Source organism: Euleptes europaea, chromosome 15, assembly GCF_029931775.1.
Source record: "Euleptes europaea isolate rEulEur1 chromosome 15, rEulEur1.hap1, whole genome shotgun sequence".
Lineage (NCBI taxonomy): Eukaryota > Metazoa > Chordata > Lepidosauria > Squamata > Sphaerodactylidae > Euleptes > Euleptes europaea.
Genome location: NC_079326.1, coordinates 24,353,879 through 24,369,103, shown reverse-complemented (window position 1 = coordinate 24,369,103; position 15,225 = coordinate 24,353,879).

Genomic DNA, 15,225 nt, shown 5'->3' with positions numbered 1-15,225 from the left:
GTAATGGCAGATCTCCAGCTAGTACCTGGAGGTTGGCAACCCTACTTCCAACCTCTGCTTCTACTGATAGAAAACTCAAGAAACAGAGGCGCATCCAACATTTTCTGTGTATAAATATATTTATATACATGGCCAAATCCCTAGTTTTGCCTTTATGTGATATTTCATTTGACAAATGTTAACTGCTCGTTCTTCAGCCATTCTTCCCAGACAATTTGACTGCATCTCTGCAACAAATATCATTTTGGTTTATTCACAGACCTACCTCTGAAAAGGCTTGACATTATTCAATATTATTTATAGTAATATGATACCCCTCCTTTATGGGGAGGAGGAAGAAGCTTATCTCTTTCCATTGAAATGCAAACTGCATGGTTCCGTTCATTTGCAACCAGCAAAGCAAGGGAAGGGATAGTGAAAGTAAAGGTCTGAGGGAAAATAACACACCATGATTTTCCAGAAGCTCACTTGGCAGTTTTTACAAGATGACCCTAATATTCACAATATGAATGTATTTGTGGGTTTTACATAATGACTTTTATCAGGAAGCTGGATTCTGCTTCTTAAATCTAATTGCCAAGTGAAGAGTAACAGAAGAGAAGAAGCCGATTACCTTATCAAATATGCAGCTCTTGAATATACAGTGCTATAATATAATGTCTACCCACACAGGGGCTTTTTGATAGTCTAGCTTCAAAGGAGTAAAAACACTATTTTACAACTGCAAATTTGGATCTTTAAAGTTGGAAAGGAAATGAGCTTAGATGTATTTCTGCCATAGACACAAGTAATCTAAGCAGGAAGGCAGAAAGTGCCTTTGCAGGCCAGCATCTGGGGTTTCCCCCCACCGTACCCACCCTGACTCCAGCGTAGAGTTTCTTTATGAAATTGCCCAAACGTCAAGGGTATCCTATTGGGTGGAATGCTGAGCTGCTTTCAGGGAAAGGAAACTTGGCCATGCATTTGCATGCATGGACCTGGCTATGAAATTCTCCAAAATTTAATACTCTCTTTTCATGAGTTTTACACGAAGGCATGACCTGCAATGCAGAATAGATAGACACTCTAGAGATAAACTATTTTAACTGTCATTTCCTGTTTCCAGAGAACCCTGGCAATTGTATTTCTATGAGGGGGCTAGGAATCTTTAATGCAGAATACTTGGCACCCTCGTCAAACTACAGCTGTAGGATTCTTTGTGAGAAGCCCTACTATAAAACCAAAATTAGTTAGTAGTGTGTAGGGTTGTGGTTAAGTCCAAGTGCAACAACCTTTTCAGCCAAGAATTCAGTTGCATACACTTAACATAATCATGGGGGCTGTGGAATCATTTGACCCCGAGGAATTATTGGGTTTGCCTCTTAGCTTTATTTTTTCCCCTTCTCTCCTGGAAGCCATATCTCAAGGACAATGAGAACTTGGTAGTCCCAGGCCCCTTTGGATCCTGAAGAAGAAGAAGAAGAAGAGTTGGTTTTTATATACTGACTTTCTCTACGACTTAAGGCAGAATCACACTGGCTTACAACCACCTTCCCTCCCCCTCCCCACAACAAGACACCTTGAGAGGTAGGTGGGGCTGAGAGTGTGACTAGCCCAAGGTCACCTAGCTGGCCTTATGTGTAGGAGTGGGGAAACCAACCCGGTTCACCAGATTAGCATCCATCACTCATGTGGAGGAGTGGGGAATCAAACCCAGCTCTCCAGATCAGAGTCCACCACTCCAAACCACCGCTGTTAACCACTACAGCACGCTGACTCACAAGAATGAGTGCCTTCAGCCATTGTCTTCATTGGGGGGGGGGGGAAGGTAAAAGGTAAAGGTCCCCTGTGCAAGCACCAGGTCATTCCTGACCCATGGGGTGACGTCACATCCCACCGTTTACTAGACAGACTTTGTTTACGGGGTGGTTTGCCAGGGCCTTCCCCAGTCATCTTCCCTTTACCCCCAGCAAGCTGGGTACTCATTTCACCCACCTCGGAAGGATGGAAGGCTGAGTCAACCATGAGCCGGCTACCTGAAACCAGCTTCCATTGGGATTGAACTCGGGTCGTGAGCAGAGCTTGGACTGTAGTACTGCAGTTTACCACTCTGCGCCACGGGGCTCCTTCATTTGGGGAAACGCAAACATTTTTTCTTCTCACAGGTGGGATTGTTGTAATGATTTTCAAGAACCAAGACCTGCAGCATGTGTAGAGAAGCTGATCCGATAAATATGTGCTTCATGAAGCTCTGATTTAACGATACAGTAGGCAGTGCTAAGGAGAAGGAAGTCAAGAGGAGATAACATAGTAAGACCATGTGATGAGGGAACCAGGTTTTCTGAAGCCATGCAATAACCATTTCTTGATGGAGTAGTTAGAATAGTGGGATGGTTAGAGTGTTTGACTCAGACTGGGGAGTCAGGGGTTCAGATCCCAACTCGGTCATGAAGCTTGCTTGAACAATCACTGTCTCTCAATTTAATTTACCTCAAAAGGATATGGGAATAAAATGGGTGGAAACCCAATGTATACCTGAGTGCCTTGAAAGAAGATGGAGAAAACGTCAAATAAACAAACAGTCTGCCCTGTCATTCTGCCATCATTGAAGCTGCATGAAGGGAGAATAAATATAACTAGAATTTCAGAATTTAGCCTTTGTCATATCAGAAGTGTGATCACCACACTCAAATCTGGATTTATTTCATGGTGAACGAAAGCAACAGATGACTCAGTCTGAAAAACGCTTTGCTAGTTTTGAGTTGATTGTACAGGGGAAAAAATCTCAAAAAGTGTATGCGCAGCAAATAGGAGTGGGCGGATGGGGAGATGATAAACGTACTCAGGTGGAGGTGATATCTCCTTCGCTCCACACACACACATCCCATGCTTATCCTCAGCATTCGGGAGTTCACTCCTTGCCCAGTAGGGCAGGGGAATTTTCTGAACCATCAGCTGTGAAGCAGCAGAACATACAATTTTGGATTAAACTTGGCTGGCCAGAAGCTGCACTGATTTTGGCAGGGCTGATCACTCAGCCTGTTGTGACTGACTAAACTATATGAGCTTGCCTCACATTTGCCAGAAGGCTGCCATCACCCCCAAAATCATGTAGGACTTGCAAGATTCAGTCTGATGTTATTCCCTCGGAGCCTCATAGCACGCCAGGGGGAAAACTGAGGCACATGGCCCTATTTTGGGCATGATATTGTAAGAAATTGTTGTATAATGCAGTGTGCAATCATAATTAGCATGCCAGATGAGGACTGAAAAGACCCTGTTTAAAATACTTTTACCTTCACAGCTCACGAGATGACCTTGGGCCACTCTCCTAGCCTAACCTTCCTCACAGGGTTGTTGTGAGAATAAATCTATGGCGCTCCTGAGCAGCTTGGGTGAAAGATGAGATAAAAATAGGGAGTAGGATAAGCAGCTTTTAAGTGTGGGCCTTGTAACACCGACAGGAAAACTGACCTCTTCATTGGTGTGGCATAATCAAACTAAATACCCAGTACAGCAGCTGCCCCAGTTTTTCTTGTGCTTCTACTTGCGCAAGAGCGCTCGCACAAGTGGAAATTTTGTGCTGGATCTAACCCAGAATGTTGGGTTAACCAACACCACAAAGGAGAAATGAAACACAGAAGGAAAAGACCAGGAATGGAGATCTGTGTGGGGAGGAGCATGAATCATGGATCAAAGGTCGAAGATGAGCTTTGCAGTCAGGTCCTAGGCGCCGACCCTGACATTTCCGGTTAAAGAATCTCTTGAGAATCTCTCTACCCAAGATCACAAAGAGCTGCTGCTAGTCAAAGGAGACAGAGCTACGACAAATGGGCCAAGGATTTGGCACAGTATAAAACACTTTTAGATGCCCATTCCTTTTGCCCTACATATCTGATTCACAATGGTGTCCTCAAGGACACAGACCCAGGTTCTAGCATGCCAGGTGGTCAGTAGTGGCATCGACAGCATTTTTTCACATCACAGATTCACTGTCCACTTACTGAAGCCGTATACTTTCTAATAATCTGGAGTCGTACAGTCTCAGATAAACACAGCTGTGTTTACTTGAGTTGTGTGATCCCACATCTATGTGACCAACTTCAAATAAATGCCCTTGGTGCGGCCGTGCTGCAAGCGCACATTAAAATAAATGCGGAAAGTGCACTTGTTAGATAGGAATGGAAGGACTCACTTCAAATAAATCGACCGAGTTTGGGACTGTTGCTCACGAAGCACATTCACGCCAACGCAGAGAGGTTAGTATTAAAACTGAAAAATGCAAAGCAAAAGAATTGCTTTAGCATGTTAATACAGCTTTATGAATAAGATTTTAAAGCCGGACGGTTAGGAAATCAAGTTATGTTCCCCACAATATATGTAATATAGTTATACTGCACATCTATAGCGAGGTTTAATGCATAATCGTGAATAATATAGTATAGAAAATTATAAAGAGTTGGGTTTTTTTAAGTGACCAACCAAAATGAAATATATATGTACAGTGATAAAGATAGTGCCTGGAATGATTCGTTGAATGAATATGCAAAAGTTTTTCGTCTGGTCAAACCGAATGTTCACTTACTGCCCTATTCATAGCCAATTTAAACCCAAACATCAGGATCAAATTGATTACGTTGTACGTAAATTGGAGTAAACTGGCTTAAACTCAAGTACTTTAATTATGTTCTACACTGATTGGGCTTCCTATGTCATAATATAAGTTTGTTTACAGGATTTGGAGTGTGATGTTAAGCACTTTTCAAATCCCACTGGTGTCCACTACGAATTAAGAATGGGATTAGATCTCTCTTCTGTTGAAACTAATAGGATTTGGTTGCTTGAACTTCGGCTTCCCCGGGCCCTCGAGCCACAATGTTGCATTCTAGCTTGCACATCAAACACTGACTCCGGAGTTACCTCCTTTCACATAGGCTAACGCCACTCATAAGAACGTAAGAACATAAGAAAGGTCCTGCTGTATCAGACCAAGGTCCATCAAGTCCAGCAGGCTGTTCACACAGTGGCCAACCAGGTGACTCTAGGAAGCTCACAAACAAGACGACTGCAGCAGCTTGTCCTGACTGTGTTCCAAAGCACCTAATATAACAGGCATGCTCCTCTGATCCTGGAGAGAACAGGAATGCATCTTGACTAGTATCCATTTTTACCAGTAGCCATGAATAGCCCTCTCCTCCATGAACATGTACACTTCCATCTTCATAGAATCACAGAGTTGGAAGGGACCACCAGGGTCATCTAGTCCAACCCCCTGCCCAATGCAGGAAATTAACAACTACCTCCCGCCCACATCCCCAGTGACCCCAACCCTCCCCCCACCATGCAGGATCCCACAATCAAAGCACTCCCGACAGATGGCCACCCAGCCTCTGCTTAAAGACCTCCAAAGACGGGGACTCCACCACCCTCCGAGGCAGTGCATTCCACCATCGAACAGCCCTCATCGTCAGGAAGTTCTTCCTAATGTTTAGGTGGAATCGCTTTTCTCTTAGTTTAAATCCATTACTCCGTGTCCTTGTCTCTGAAGCAACAGGGAACAAGCTAGTTCCCTCATCAACATGACATCCCTTCAAATATTTAAACATGGCTATCATGTCACCCCTCAATCTTCTCTTCTCCAAACTAAACAAACCCAGTTCCCTAAGTCTTAAACCCTTACAAGTTGGCAGCCATTACCACATCCTGGGGCAGGGAGTTCCACAATTTAACTATACTCCCACTCCCACTAGGGTTGCCAGCACTGGACTGGGAAATACCTAGAGATTTGGGGGTTGGAGCCTGAGTAGGGCAGGGTTTGGAGAGGGGTGGGTTGCCAACCTCCAGGTACTAGCTGGAGATCTCCTGCTATTACAGCTGATCTCCAGCCAATAGAGATCACTTCACCAGGAGAAAATGGTTGTTTGGCGATTGGACTCTATGGCATTGAAGTCCCTCTCCTCCCCAAACCGTTCCCTCCTCAGTCTCCGCCCCAAAAACCTCCCGCTGGTGGCAAAGAGGGACCTGGCAACACTAGGTGTGACTTCAGTGCCATAGAGTCAAATTGCCATCGTCAAGTGGCCATTTTCTCCAGGTGATCTGATCTCTATCGGCTGGAGATCAGTTGTAATAGCAGGAGCCACCACCTGGGGGTTGGTAACCCAAACTCCCATCTAGGCATGCCACTACTACACCAAACCAGTCACTTGCAACCTAATGTCCTCGAACTGAGAGATCCAAGGCCTAGTCATCTGCACATATGGTGCTGTTTCTGCTCCACCTGAAAATAGCCTGAATGCTGGAATCCAAAAGAGGCACCATTGGATTAAGACATGCTGAGATTCTAAACTATGTCACGTTGAAGAGGGCCCGTAGCATAACTACAACATTGCATAACTCTAACATTGAAATTTAGGGAGATTTCTTTAAAAAACATTTTAACATTTAGAGGCCCCTTATAATCTGAGGTCCTAAACAGTAATTTATTTAAACATGCTTAAATCTGGCTCTGTGAAAAATGTCCTACCTAGGGATCAAGAACCCCTTCTATATTTTTTCTAGCAACTCACATCAGGATTACCAGACCCCAGTGGACCACGACGAGTAAAGGTCTCCATTTAGCTTGGTTTAGGGCTGCCAACTCCAGGTTGGGAAATTCCTAGAGATTTAGGATAGAGCTTGGGGAGGGTTGGGTTTGGGGAGGCACCTCAGTTGGGTATAATACAATACAGTCCACTCTCCAGAGCAACCATTTTCTCCACAGAACTAATCTTTGTAGTCTGGGGATGAGCTGTGGACCCAGAAGATCTTCAGCCCCATCTGCAGGCTGGCAGCTAGGTTTTGCCAGCTACGGGTTGGGAAATACCTGGAGATTTTAGGGGTGGAGCCTGAGGAAGGCGGGGTTTGGAGAGGGGAGGGACTTCAATGCCATAGTCCAATGGCCAAAGCGGCCATTTTCTCCAGATGCACGGATCTCCATCGGCAGGAGATCAGTTGTAATAGCGGGTGATCTCCAGCCACCACCTGGAAGTTGGCAACTCTACTGGCAACCCTATTATGTCACGCTGGCCTGCTCTACCTGTGTTTATGGAGTAGTTTTTTCTTTGCACACACTCCGATTCTAGGCTTGCTTTTTTTTTTTTTTTTTAAGTTAGAAGCACGTTTGGACAGCCAAAATCAGATTTATGCACTCTTTTCCTCCAGAAAGGTGTGCAGGAAATAAAGATGAAGAATTACTGGTGCTCCTACAAATCATATTTAATACTTAAAACAAAATGTCTGTTCAATTTATATCCCTTATCCTGTTGTCCAGGAGCATGCGGAGCTCCTGTTGATTTCACTCCAAATCCAGGGAATGCAGAAAAGATTAAGGGGAAACGAAGACGTATAGCTGTATATATTGCTTCATCCTTTGTTGCTGTCAGATTAAAAAAAAAATGAAAGCCGTGACTTTCAGTTTATGGGGATTCCCCCCCCCTACATTTGTTCTGAATATGATTCTGTGTGCCATTTTGACAGCCAATAAGGGCCTGACTCACTTTCATATGGGGAAGTATGTCCTCAGTGTTTAGGATTCAGTTCAGTGGCTGCAACCCCACAATGGTATTGTGTTGGTGTCAGAAGCCAATGAAGGGATAGCGTGTCATACGCTCCATGCAAAATTGCAGCTTTGTGCCTCTGGCTCAACAGCTATTGTGGCCGATTGGCGTGGGCAATTCCTGCATTCTGAGCCTGGCAAGGAACCAAAATGGGGAAAGTCAGCCAAAAACTGACATAATTGAAGCCACAAGTTTTATGAATAAATGGGGGGGGGGGAATCCACAAACCCCATCTATTGAAGCATGGCTCAGCTTAACAAAGTCTACTTGGAAGTACTATAAATGAATAATTGCCTTACAAATGCTTGAATGAAGGACAAATGCTCCAAAATGCCTTCTATACACATATCACACTATTGGTTGTACTAGGTTTAACTGTCATTAAGAACATAAGAAAAGCCCTGCTGGATCAGACCAAGGCCTATCAAGTCCAGCAGTCTGTTCACTAGGGTTGCCAGGTCCCTCTTCGCTACTGGCGGGAGGTTTTTGGGGCGGAGCCTAAGGAGGGCGGGTTTGGGGAGGGGAAGGACTTCAATGCCATTGAGTCCAATTGCCAAAGCGGCCATTTTCTCCAGGGGAACTGATCTCTATCTGCTGGAGATCAGTTGTCATAGCAGGAGATCTTCTGCTATTACCTGTAGGTTGGCAACCCTACTGATTACACAGTGGCCAACCAGGTGCTTCTAGGAAGCCCACAAACATGACTGCAGCAGCATCCTGCCTGTGTTCCACAGCACCTAATATAATAGGTAGGGTGGCCAGGTCCCTCTTCTCAACTGGTGGGGTATTTAGGGGGCGGAGCCTGAAGAGGGTGGGGTTTGGGGAGGGGGAAACTTCAATGCCATAGAGTTCAATTGCCAAAGCGGCCATTTTTCTCCAGGTGATCTGATCTCTATCGGCTGGAGATCAGTTGAATTAGCAGGAGATCGCCTGATACTACCTGGCAGTTGGCAACCCTAATAATAGGCATGCACCTCTGACACTAGAGAGAACAGGTATGCATCATGACTAGTATTCATTTTGACCAATAGCCATGGATAACCCTATCCTCCATGAACATGTCCACTCCCCTCTTAAAGCCTTCCAAGTTGGCAGCCATCGCCACATCTTGGGGCAGGGAGTTCCACAATTCTCTTTCCCTAAGTAACCAAGCAAAATGTCATGCATGTAAGTACATTCTCAGCACCCAAGTAAACTACAATTCCTCACATCCTTTGGGGGAAAAATATTGATGTGGAGTATAGATAGGGCTGTTGATGTTTTGAATCTAATTATAGCACTTTGGAAGAAGAAACACTTCACTGAAAAATAGAATCTTACGTTACCAAATCTATGGTTTGCTGGTTTTATTAATATAAAAAACAGCAACAACAGGACATAATTCTCAGTTTGCTCCTCTCAGTTCTACCAGGTAAATATGGCACTAACCCAAGGTTCCCCCAAAATAATGGTCACCAGCTCAACAATGGTTTGGGAGACCCTGGTGTTATTATGCTGGGCTATCTAAAGGAGGTAGCCTATACTACCCCTGTTTTATCTGTCTTCTACAGCAGGAAATTCAGGTTCAAATCCCCACTTGCACCATGGAAGCTTGCTGGGTGACCATGGGCCAGTCGCACACTTTCGGCCCTGACCCTGGCAACTATTTAGATGGGAGATCTCCAAGGAAGTTCAGGGTCATGACGTGGAGGCAGGCAACGGCAAACCATTTCCAAAAATCTCTTGCCTTGAAAAGCCTACAGGGTCACCATAAGTCACCTGTGACTTGATGGCAAAAAACAACAGCAGCAGCAGGGGTCCCTAACCTTTTTGAGCCTGTGGGCACATCTGAAATTGGGTGCAGCAACAAAATGTCTGTTGAAAAATGGCAGCCGCAGGAGGCAGAGCCAACCACAAAATTATTGCAACATCTTAACTTCAGTAACACAGCGCAGATCCTTGAACTATGGTGGCATCTGCTCCCAAAGCAACATTTAAAAAAATCTGCATAGTCAATCAAATCTCCACTAGTCGGTAAGGTTGCCAGGTCCCTCTTCACCATCGTTGGGAGGTTTTTTGGGTGGAGCCTAAGGTGGGTGGAGTTTGGGGTGGGGAGGGACTTCAGTGCCATAGAGTCCAATTGCCAAAGTGGCCATTTTCTCCAGGTGGCCATTTTCTCCATTTTTCTATCGGCTGGAGATCAGTTGTAATAGCAGGAGATCTCCAGCTAGTACCTGGGGGTTGGCAACCCTAATAGTCAGTTAGAAGCCTTGCTGGGCAAAAGCCCTACCTGGCCCCACCCACTTCCTAAAAACACTTGGCAGGCACCAGAAAAGGTGGGCATGATGGGGACCTCTGTTCTACAGTCTTTTTGACTGGGCAGGGATCCAACATGGCTCTGGCCCTGGTCGTATTCGAATGCCCATACAGAACATCTGACATATGCAAAGTGGTAATGAAGTTTTCTGCTTGTGTATGGGAGGAAACAATTCAAGTATTTAAGCAAGAGTTCCAACAAAGTATGGTGATACTTGTGTATGTATGTGTATACATATCTGCCATATCATGCCAGCAGGCTTTGAATCCCTGGAGGTCTTTATTACTTTCCAGGATCAAGATCACATGGGACCATCCATTCTATCATTATATTAATCTCTTGTCATTTTTATAGTCACGTCGATTTATTTCCAGGTTTAGCTGGTGGGTAATGTTTACATTATTAGTGCTTAGAAAGATCCCAGGATATATAGTTGAGGATACATATCACAGAAACATACGAAATTCCTGTATGTCGGGCTATTGTTGGAATGCCTCTGATGCAAGCCAATAAGAGAAAAAATAGTTGGGACACTCAGCCAGTTTATACTCCTTCATTTTATTTTATGCCTGTTTAGGCAGGAAGTGGAGTCCTATAAATCTGACAACACTGAAAATCAGAAGCTGTGTTCCCACAGTGAAATGAAGGAAACGGCAAAAGGGAAAAATCAGAGCAAGAAAGCCTTTCAAGCAGAGGTGCGTTCTTTAATATTATTTCCTGCTTCCCTTTCACCAAGCGGTGGGAAATTCAAGGGAGCTTTGCTCTCAGTTAGAGGAAAGGGAACTGGAGACTTCAGGTACCTTGGTAATAACTGGTTTACCTACAACTGTGCAAGCTTAGCAGGCATTATAAGGGTCCTGAAAGGAGCCCTTGTAGTTCCAGATTCCCAGAAATCACTGCACCCTCGAGCACCCAAATCACTACCAAGCTTCTCCACTCAACTGTTTTGAATTGCCTTACAAACATAGTTTGGGGATGGGCCATGGCTCAGTAATGGAAAATGTTCTTTGCATGCACAACATCCCAGTTCCATCCCAGCATGTCCAAGATAAAAGGTCCAGTAACAGGTAATGTGAAAGACTCGGCTAGTTGGCGTAGACAAAATGGACCTTGATAAATGATTGGTCTGATTCCATATAAGGAAAGGTAAAGGTCCCCTGTGCAAGCACCGGGTCATTCGTGACCCATGGGGTGAAGTCACATCCTGATGTTTACTAGGCAGACTTTGTTTTTATGGGGTGGTTTGCCAGTGCCTTCCCCAGTCATCTTCCCTTTACCCCCAGCAAGCTGGGTACTCATTTGGCCAACCTCGGAAGGATGGAAGGCTGAGTCAACCTTGAGCCGGCTACCTGAAACCAACTTCCGTTAGGATCGAACTCAGATCGTGAGCAGAGCTTGGACTGTAGTACTGCAGCTTACCACTCTGCGCCACGGGGCTCCTGATTCCGTATGATGCAGCGTTGTGTGCTTCAAGTTGCTATTCAGATCAGTCTGTCAGACCAGCCAAACTTCTTTCTAGATCTCTCCAGCAAAGGTGAATATAGCTGACGTTCTCATCTACATTTAGATAACGAGGAGCCAAATGGCTGTTAATCTTCACCTTTTCACTTTGTGCAGGGGAATAGGGCTGCCAGTTGAAGAGGGTTTAGGGGGACAATGTTCCATAGGCACTGAACACCCTGGAAGCCCACGAAGCTGGGCAACTCATAAGATTTGTTTTCATATAAGGTTTGGATTCGTACTGGGTGGCATGGGGAGCCTTTGTCTGTGGCTCTTGGCTGCCTCCCAACAAAATAACACACATGTCCCTAATAGCATCGCCTTGGAGGAACAGGAAAGTTGCAGTTCCCATTGCCTTTTACTGTAACATCTATTTTTGCTTTGTTGCTCGATGCATACACAGGGTAGAGATAGAAAATCCCCTCACGTTTGCTGGGAAACTCCCCTACTCATCAATATCCTGTAAAAAGAGCAATGTCTACTCTAAAAGTATTGGCTGTGGTAATATTAGAGGGTTTTGTTAATACTATCAGGAAGAATTTGTTCAGAAGAACAGCATCTCGCAACAATACTAGTATGTCATTATTTTTCGAACGCCAAACAGGGTAAGGGGTGACAATTTAGATTTTGGGGGAGGGGGGTCTCTATCCTTATTCCAGTACTACCACACCCCGTTTACAAAACAGAGGAGCCACCTTTAGGTTTGCCTGCCTGCCACTAGGTGCAGGCAAATAGTTTGCTTGTGTCTCCTGTAGGACAGGCATCCTGCCTATCATTGAGGAGGAGGAAATATAGCCCTACTCTCTGCCTGTATTCCCTCCTCCAGTTTGTATAGCCTCCCTATTTGCCAGCAGGTACAACCAAAAGTTTTCACCTGCCTAGCAGATGCAACCCCAGAGAATGAAATCAGCTCATGCAAACAGGACCGGTGCCTGTATAAAAACAGAACGCTCTCTCAAAGCTGCAGAGCTGATGCAATGCTCGGCAGAAAGTAGAAATGCCAATCTGGAACAATTCACTTCAGCAGGAACACTGGCAAATTCTTTGAGTTGGATGACATCTCGGTCAGGCACTGATTCCCACTGTCCCTCCTAATACCCAGGAAACTAAAAGCTGTCAGCAAGTTGCCAGAATAATGGTCGGATCAGAATGTTATTGGTGGTTATTGAATGTCGGGAAAGATTTCTGTTGATTAGTTATTAATTACATCGCATATGGACATGATAGAGGTCCAACTTTGATTCTTTATTATCTGGCTGCCCTCCCTTAAGAAGGGCATCCTCTAGCATCACACACGCGTCCAGTGATCCACACACTTTCCTTTCTCTTTTTTAAATAATGAACTACAAATGTGCTGCAAGGGGGAGAGTTTGCAAAAGGAGTCAAATTAGCAGTGGCAGGAATGCCGTGAATAGCACAGAACTGAAGAGTTAAAGAGAAGAACCGATTTGATCAAATTCTCTCACTCCATAAACGCAACAAAAAGGTGGGTGGGTTTTTTCCCCCCTCCCTCTCCCTCTCTCTCCCGGAGACTTCAGAAGCGAAGCAAATAGGCAGGGCATCTCCAGTTCATCAGCAAACTCACTTGCACCTTATGGTCGCCATCTGTGGTGTGGAACATTTTCAACCTTGACAAAGCAGATTTTGTCCAAAGATATTTCCTCTCTTTGAAATCAGAGAAGTCGCTGTGGCAAAACCGGATTCTGTGTTGGCACATCTACACTCAGGCGCCCTCCGAAAAAGAGCGGAGAGGCCCAGCAGGCACCGAGATGCCCACCTGGATATAAAGAAAGACGCAACCCACAACTTCGTGCTTGGTACTAAGCAATGCTGACGGCCGCCATTTCCCTCCTCCAGTAAAGTTTTAGAAGTCTCTCAGGAGCCAATGGAAAGGAAGGCGCATGCAACAGGTGGCCACATCTGTGTCCATCTCGTCCTAGCCAAAACAATCTGCTCCCTTGTGTTCCCAGCATGAAACAAAGAGGATCTGAGAGGGACAGAGTCGTAAGAGTGGGTGGAGTAAAGCAAAGGCAAGAGATTCCTCCTCTCCATACTTGTGGAAGATGTAATCAGTGCCAGCGAGTTATTTTTCTTTCTCCCAGTGTGGGAGAATGTCTACAAAGTCTGGCTGGCTGGTAAGCACAAACGCCGTCCCGGAGTTATATATATATATATATATATACACACACACACATACACACACATATGTATGTATGTGTGTGTGTGTGTGTGTGTGTATATATATATATATATACACACACACATACACACACATATGTATGTATGTGTATAGAGAGAGAGAGAGAGAGAGAGAGAGAGAGAGAGAGAGAGACTGAACAGGAGAGAATTCAGAGAAACGTTGGGCGAAAACGCGTGGTTGCTTTAGCTTCCTTTATTCCCTGTTTCAGCCAGGATTCAGCTGGGATCGAACTCACGTTCGGCAAAACGCATGTGTTCGATCCCGGCTGAATCCTGGCTGAAACAGGGAATAAAGGAGGCTAAAGCGACTGTGCGTTTTCGCCCTTCCAAGCAGGGCTGATAGTTCTGCGTTGACTTTACATTCACTCATTATTTAGCAGTTGTCGTCGGTCCCCCCACCCCATCATTTCTAGCCAAGGCTCTCGAACTCTTTTTCACGACTTGTGCAAAGAGCAGCCTGTTTTTCATTGTGTTTCTTATCTGGAGATCTTTTCTGTAAGACTACCCACCATGCTGGATTTTTATTTATTTCATAATAAAGATTGAAAAACTGGTGACACAGTTTTCATTGGAAGAGGGGCAGGAGCTTTAGGAGATGGCAAATTGAAGTACAGTAGCGGAGACCACACTGCTTAGGGTCCAGCTGGACTCAGCGATGTAAGCAACAGCAGTACACTTCTCATCCGATGGCCATGGGCCAGTTGTTTCCTAATATTGTCGGCTCTCTTTAACTTAATACCCTTGGAAAGTCCCTGATTTTCACCAGGTGTCTCTTTGCCCACTTACATTCTTTTAAAGCTCTCGAATCCAACCACAACCTCAGATCCAAAATGGGAGCAGGAAAGGAAGCTGCAGCAGCAGACGCAAAGCATCACCTGTTTTTCATAGAATCATAGAGTTGGAAGGGACCACCGGGGTCATCTAGTCCAACCCCCTGCACAAGGCAGGAAATTCAAAACTACTTCCCCCCCACACCCCCAGTGACCCCCTACTCCATGCCTAGAAGATGGCCAAGATGCCCTCCCTCTCATGATCTGCTTAAGGTCATCGGATCAGCATTGCTGACAGATGGCCATCTAGCCTCTGCTTAAAAACTTCCAGGGTTTTATGCCACCCTTCCTTCAAGGGCCTCAGGGCAGCCTCCCTGGTTTCCCCCTCCCTTCATTCTAGCCTCACAACAGCACTGCAAGAGAGATTAGGTTGAGAGAGGGTAATGGTCCCAAGATCTCCCAGTGATCTTCAAGTCTGAATGGAAAATTGGACCCAGGTCTTAGCGTGACGCTATAACCACTACACTGTGCTGGCGCTCAGTAGCCTCCTTGAGTCTTGCGTAGGCAGTTTGTGAGCCGCAGGCCACATCTCCTGGCACCAGCAACTGTCTCCTCCTACACTTCTGCATCTCTGTCGTTGTTCCACTGACGCGCCACATTTTGACAGCTTTCCCCTCTAATTTTAGAATGTCCCTAATTTTAGTGCTGTGATGGGCAGAACCGCAAAGGACCACAGCAGCAGCAGCAGCAGCAGTGAAATAGAGATGAGATGCTGACAGGTGTGTGCTGATGGGCCTCGGTTTCCAGGTTCAAAACACACAGGACAGTTAGGTGAGGCCAGGGGCAGGGCTGTGAGGCTCCAGGAACCGAATTGATCAGTCCCAGA